The following is a 7,103-nucleotide window of genomic DNA, read 5'->3' as shown; positions in this document are numbered from 1 at the left end:
AGAGGCTTCTTATTGAAAGTTAAATGTTATTTTAAGGATGCACTTAATCCAATAATATAGAATTTATTTTTAATATTTGACCCAATCAGTATACAACCACACATCTGCATCAGCACATACTGTGCATCCAAGACTGGTGTTTAAAGCGGATTACTGGTCGAGGAGGCCTAATTTAATCTGATTGGGTTAAACTACATCTGGATAAATCAACACAAAGGCTGAAATACTAAACTGGTAAATGAGAGCAACCGTGGGCAGGAATCCTAGAAAAAATCAAGGCAAATAAAAAATATTTAATATTCCACACTAGTAAGACGGAGCACATACCAAGTATGTTTTTATGTTTATATTGAATCATAACAAATCATTTACAAACAAAAGAAATTCAGCAGGTCAGTACATGATTATCAAGTTCTATTAGCCACATTAAAAAAATGTTTTTATTCTACTGAGTTTAATGTGACATGAAGATTTGCACCGTCTGACAGGTTTCTGTACTTTTGATTTAAGTTTATCAGCTATGATGTCAAACTGCAACTGACCACTAGATGTCAGCGATCGCCTACTCTTGTGTCTCTGCTTCTCACACCGTTGCAGCTTTTCCATCGATGGGTCATTATCTCAAATGCTTTTCAACACACACTTTATTCTACAGGTCTACATAAAATAGGGAAAATATAGGAAAATTATAAATGACAACAACAACTGAAGAGTCCTCTGAGACAAACATTTCTAATCTGCAAGTCAAATCTGAAGATATGCATCTGTGTTGAAACACAAACAGAGAGGACGAAGGCGAGGTTCGCCTGTCTCCCTATTCTTTTTAAAACACATGCACAAAGTCAAGCAAGTGGAGACTCATGACAGCCTTTCTCACAGGGATCCAGTATCAGATTGTCCCTTGGTTTGTTTAGCGTTGTGTGTGTTTTCCATAAGGGTATAACGTGCACTGAGGGCGCAAACAATGAAATGTACATAGAGACGCAGACGCTGCCACAAACACAACCGCGCTCAGTTTAACGTACGAGAGCGTGAAACTGTTGCTGATCTGTTAGCACGGCTCAGCGCTCCTTGTCATGGCAATGAGAGAAGGCGTCTGCCGCCATGTCGATCTGATACGTCCGCTGCACAAACAGAACAGACGGGTGCTGGTGCAGGAGCCAGACTCCAGGACAGGTGTTTAAACAGGGTTGTTAGAACCAGTCAGGTGTTCACACTCTGGCACGGACCCCTGCCGGTGAGAGCCCGTCCCCGCTGAGAATGAGCCCAGCAGGGGTCCGCGGGCCGAGTCCGACCTCTGATGACCCCCCCCCTCACAGTGTTAGCTTAACAGGTGTGTCCATGACAGTTGGACACACATAGAGAGGACAAATCAACACAACAGGCATGAGAGACGCATAAAATACACACAATTGGACCACAAGGAGAAAACATCTGACAAATGTAAAATTACAGAGACACACAATAGTGTAAAATGAAAAGTCCTTACAAATATACACACAAAATACACACAAGAGCCTTATATAAGATGTGTTACATCTCTTTCAGTCTACGGATTTGCTATTTATGGAGACAAGTGTGTTTGGATACAAGTCACATCAGTGCATGGTTTCTAAGTCATCACACATGCAGGAGATTGTTAATGAGCAAACACGCTGTGTGTTTACTGGAGACTCTGAGCCGGTGACACACACGGCTGGCCTGTGTTTGCCCGGCGCAGCAGACGAGCCACACATATTTAGTCTGCCTCCCGGTTTGTTTGCCCACAGCCCTTTTGCCTTTGTTGCCTCGCCTCGGGCTTTGTTCGGCGTCGAACCGCTGTCTGCGGCGAGCGGCTCCGTCCTCAATGTCCCGCTGCTGCTCCCTGAGATGTCTAGATAGACTCCAAACTCCCCGTCCTCGGTGTCTTCCAGCTGATCTCCACTAAAGTACCTTTGGCAGCGAGGGGCGCAGAACAGCTTGTCCTCTTAACGCTGGACCCGGTCCACTCGCAGCCTGCAGGTGGGGTGGGGGCCGGTGCATCTGCGGGGCAGCCATTTGATGGAAAGGAGGCCTGTTACAAGCCTTTAGTGTTTTTAGTGCAATTATGTCGTACAAGACTCTTGGAAAATGGTCGCTTTTAAAATGAAGCCCTGTGCAGAACGCAGGCCCAACAGAGCTGGACGTCATCAGCTGTGTTGATAGACTCCATTGTTCCCGATGATGGGCCATTAGCGAACAAGCGCTAGGCTCATGGGGAGTTTGTGGTATACAGTTTGAGTTCGTGTGTGTTTGGCTTAGGGGGGGAGGGGTGCAGAAATAAAATACGGCCCTGCTCCACCTTGCGAGGGTTCACCCTCCGCTTCCATGAATGTTGCTCTCAGAGGTCACGGCACCTAGCAACAGCCTGGATTAAGGCCGGAAAGAAACGTGAGACTACACACAGGCAGGCGCACAACATACATTTTCTTAAACACACCAAGGTTAAACTAACCCCACGCTGCTAGCGTGGCTTTTTTTTTTCTTGCGATATGATGACTGACCTCAAGTGCAGAGTGGCATTAAACGCATTTTGACTTTCCTGGGGGGCCGATTTGACTGTCGCGCATCAAATCACGGACTTAACGCCTGAAAACTCTCTCGAGTCCCGTGCAGTAAATAGCACTTCCACCATCACATTAGGCCTGATGATTCCCTAGTAATAACAAGTGAAGTTAATTTACACGTTTAAAAGGAACAATCATGATCTAGCTACTGTCTGTAGCCTTGGCTGCCTTCATTCTTGCTTTGAGAGGTGTTTATGTACAGTAGGTCTTTTGAGTGTTGACGATCACAGGAATGTGCAACTCCCTACTTTAGGGTGGGTTCCCCCCAATAAAACCACCCACAAATGGCACCAAAGGAATATAAACGTGCAGGGTTCTCTGTGAAACGCTGCCGTCCAGACTGAGGTAAACCCACGGGCACGTTTTCCACGTTTAGTAATTATACTGCTCGAAGCGGCTCTCGACGATACTGCCACTCATTTGGCCGCATTCAGTGAAAGGTGCTGGATGAGTACACCTTCATGCTCCGGCGCCGGAGCACACGGAGTGCGTGCGTGTGCACATTTCCAAATGGAAGTGAACGCAGACACCGCTAATCCGGCACAGGTTCCGATGTTGGCAGAGCCCCGTCGATTCTACAGTCGCGTACTTTCACACAGTCAGCATCCTAAAAATAACTGAAGGACTCTGGCTGTCTGCCCAGCCTCCCTAACTGTCAATAAGTTATCTTCCCTCTTGCACGAGCCTGAGTCCAACACCACAAGTTGAGCCCACGTTTATATTTTACTGTGGCGCACCATTAAAATTAAGGGGACATTTCCAGGAAGGAAGACACTTTATTAAAAAGCTTTATTATCCAGTGCCTTTTCCAGATCATCATCGAGAGGAGATGTTGTGCATACGTATGCGTAACCTTATCTGCCTTTTATTTTGATATGGAAATCCCTGACACTATGAGGGCACGTATGTGCAGTTTGTTTGTTTTGTCGGTTGTTATGTCTCCTCTCCGGGTTGTAGTCTCGGCCCACCTCACATTTTATCTGCTCTGACTTGCGATCCATCTTTTAAAGCCTACAGTCCTTCCCTCTGCCTGTGTGATTCCAGGACAAGTCCTCCTCGCTTCCCTTTTGATGCCAGTAAGTGATAATAAAGTTTTTAACGCGTCATATCTGCTTTTATTCTTCTCCACGGGAATTTCTGCTGTTTAAATTCCAGTTAAAACCAGCTGGCTGCTGTTTTTAAATTAAAAAAAAAAAAAATGGCACTCGTCTCTTAAAACCTGAGAGGCTCAGTTTGACGGGCAGTCAAACATCAGCTCCAGGAGTTCAATTCCCAATTTCCAGAACCGTGGCCATGGGACATCAGGCATTTATGCATAACATAAGTATACCATTTAAAGCTCAGTCATTATCATTAAAATTATTTATCCAGTGCATGTTCTGCTGAGGGCGGCCGTGTTGACATGCTGAGCCCGTGTGCACGGCGCTGAGCGCTGAGGGTTACTGAAATGCATCCAGGCAAAGGGGGAAATGGAGAATGCGAGGGGTTAACTGGGGCGAGAGGGTCAGGAGTTGAAGCGGGGAATGTTTTCCCCGGCCTGGTCTTTCCTTGACATGATCGTGTGTGCCACGCCGTCCCCGGGAACAGATGTGCCCACAGCCAGGGTTAGAATCACCTCCCTCCCTCCGTCGTCGCTTTAGCCCGGGCTCCACGCCTACACCCTGCCTGTCACAAATGATGCACATGCACAGCTGGATGTTGCACAGTGGGAATTTCAGGTCAAGTGCTGAGGTGGTTGAAGGGCTCTGCAGCCGCCCTATCGCCTTACGCGGGCCGTCACACAGCGGCCTTCTGTGCGACCCGCGCAGGCTCCGGCCTCTGCTGGAGCAGGAGACACTGGGACGGCGGTGGAGGGGGTGGTGGCACAGCAGGATGGGGGTTAAGTTCAATGCTAGAAGCTGCAGGGAGGAAATCCTGTCTGAGTCAAGGGTGAGGGTCACCGGGGGTCAGTTTCCTATCCTAAATCCTCCGCTCGGGCTTGTCAGATAAAACTCTGCTTGGTCTTCAAGACAGACACAACAACATCATGTTGGAGCATTTCTATGCGGGATACATACAGAAATCCCATTAAGATGAACTGTATGATGTGATTAATCATCACACAGTAGAGTGACTCAAATGAAAACACCCAAATGTAAAGCATTCACGCAGCTTCTACTATAAGCAGAGAGAGTTTACATCCCTTTTATCTGGTTCAGCCATATAATGGTCTGGCTGTGATGAGGGCTGCAGTGAAACAGGATCCTGCAGGCAGAAACTCAAAGGGAAGGAGTGAACGACACATAGCCACAGAAAGAGAGAAAGAGGATGGAGACAGGACGCAGCTCTGCTCTGTCTCCAATCATCTCGACATGTGTGACTCGTGTCTGCGTCTCCAGTGGAAACCCCACGTCAATTGCAACAAAAGGGTTTTGAGGGCTGGCGGAGAGGAAGTGGGTGGAACCAAGTCTGGAATAAAAAAAACAACATGGAGGGCAAGCTCTTATAACCACCACATCAAGATTATTAGGTACTTCACAGCTCTGTTGTTCCCAGCAGTAACGTCCCACCACGCTGCGAACCTTCGATGACTATTCTTTTACTCCGGATCGGCACTTTTCTGTCTTCTGGCAGCGCGGGCCCAGCCGTGCCTGGCCTGCGTTAACGCTGGGAGTCCAACCAAATCATCTGCCTTACGCCTGATCTGGTGCCTCAACCTGACACACTGTATCAGGTTGTCCTGCATGTGTGCGTGTGTGTGTGTGTGTGTGTGTGTGTGTGTGTGTGTGTGTGTGTGTGTGTGTGTGTGTGTGTGCGCGCACATGTGCCTGCGTGTTAATGGAGAATCATGTGTCATCTCCTGGAAACAGAGTAAGAGGAGGACAGAGGAGGGGGCGGAGGAAGACAGTGAGAGAAAGACTGGGCAAAGGTTTACAGATAAATGGAGACAATATCACTGGAGTTTGTCCAGGTGAAAGATGAAAAAGTCAGACAATATTTGAATGATAGACGTTATTGATCCAGCATGAGGGTATACTTGGACTGTGGATAGATGTCTTGCCTTGTGTGGAAGGAGTGCGTTTCTCTTTTTTCACATATTAGTGTGGGCTGAGGGAGAGAGCTCTAAAAATAAAACACATGTTCCTCCAGGTCTGTGGGAGCGAGGGCCTCCAGCGTATTGTTTTGGGATATGGGGGAGGACCGGTATCTGACCTAGAGAGCGATACTGTGGAGTGGATTCAGACAGACATAGAGCAGAGGGGAAGGACAGCCATGGTGGACGTGCGTTCACAAAAAGTGTCTGAGAGATATATGACAGGTATCCTTTTTACTGTACATCCTGAAGCCTGCTTCTTCTTCTAACTACTGGGTTACTGGGATGTGGGCCAGTGACTTAGTGCGGATGCTTTTGTCTCTCTGAGATGAGGTCAAGCTTAAGGGCCGTGATGCTGAGTACGCCCCGGCTGAAAAGGTGCATCCATGAGCCGGATTTATTGATTTACAAATCCCCCAAAGGCAACGGCGGGGATCGGGGTTAAAACGGTTTCCATTTAGAAAGTCCTTCTGAAAAAAAAGGCGTTTCCACCAACAAGCTGAGGCTGAGTGGCGTGGCAGCTCTCGCTTGGTGAGGAATGAGTTAAAGTCGACTGACTGGGGTGTGTGGGGGACGTTTACACACAGCTCAGAAGGGGAAATGAAGGGATATTAAGGGAGAAATGAGCTTGAGCACTGAGGGGGCTGCATATATCACGTGTCTGGATTTAGCACCGGTCCCCCAGCCTCCTACTGCTGTACCTTTGTAGACTGTTCAGCAAAACAGTGTGTGTGTGTGTGTGTGTGTGTGTGTGTGTGCGTGCGTGTTTGAGCTCATTAGGTTATTATTATGTTATATATTATTGTATAACATGTAAATGTTGAGGATGTACCAGTATGTCCACAATATGGACATAGTATGCAAATATCTACTGGCCAGTAGAGGAAAGCACCTACATAAAGTAAAGTCATTATCACTTACTTGTCCATTTTACACTATACTATATTGCTCCATAGTAAACACACAACTGCAGTTAATTAAATTATAGTGTCTGTTCAGATCAAGATATGTAACGTTTAATGAGTGTCATTTTAAAGAGTTGCACTATAATGATGATGATCTGGTTTGTGTATTTTGACAGGCAAAGCATAAATATAAGTCAGCAATTATGTTAATTAAGACTGGATTACTTGATTTATTTTAATTACAAGTCTATGAGATTAAATAAAATCTTAATCAGTCATTTTCAAAACTGGAAATGTAAATTCATTACTCTGTCACTTACATTATGTACGATTAGAAACTAATAATTACACACCGTTCTAATAGGAGTATCGCCGGGACATCGTGTTGATGTGTGTGATTTGATTACTATCGTCCCCTGCAGGACATGTGATGTCAGGGGCCTGTCGGTCCGGGGAGTGTCTGCGCTCGGCCAATCACGCGTTCGACTGGAGGCATGTGGGCGTGGCCTCCGCCTCTCACTATCCTGTCCCAGCTGCAGC

The sequence above is a fragment of the Betta splendens genome, chromosome 8, assembly GCF_900634795.4.
Source record: "Betta splendens chromosome 8, fBetSpl5.4, whole genome shotgun sequence".
NCBI classification, from domain to species: Eukaryota; Metazoa; Chordata; class Actinopteri; order Anabantiformes; family Osphronemidae; genus Betta; species Betta splendens.
The sequence above is the reverse complement of the archived record's forward strand: the minus strand, read 5'-3'. Positions refer to the sequence as shown.